The sequence below is a fragment of the Penaeus monodon genome, chromosome 24 (genome assembly GCF_015228065.2).
Source record: "Penaeus monodon isolate SGIC_2016 chromosome 24, NSTDA_Pmon_1, whole genome shotgun sequence".
NCBI lineage: Eukaryota > Metazoa > Arthropoda > Malacostraca > Decapoda > Penaeidae > Penaeus > Penaeus monodon.
The window spans coordinates 9,027,807-9,028,082 of NC_051409.1; the positions used below are offsets into that span (position 1 = coordinate 9,027,807).

Genomic DNA, 276 nt, shown 5'->3' on the forward strand with positions numbered 1-276 from the left:
ATGATAAATGAGAATATAAATATTGTTATAATAAGGCTAATACCGCTAATCTTTTATTTCAGTATTACCGTTTTCTCTTTCTCAGATTGGTAGAAAAACCCGGGATGAGGTAACGGGGCTTCCAGTGAGAACAATGAAAATAATGCATTAACTTCTAATGGTGATAAGAATAAGACCAAAGCGAGTGAGGGAAGTCGCGCATTTCTCTTGCTAAAATTGATATAAGAGAGAAATGAGATTCTTCCATGTTTCATTTATTCATGTTTTTTATCAATT

The 276-nt window shown here is 32.6% G+C and overlaps 1 protein-coding gene across 1 annotated transcript in view; it reads right to left on the reverse strand.

Annotated features, from left to right (window-relative positions):
• The window catches only part of LOC119588839, a gene marked incomplete in the record, with an annotated part of 21,486 nt that overhangs the window by 13,561 nt on the left and 7,649 nt on the right, over nt 1–276 (reverse strand).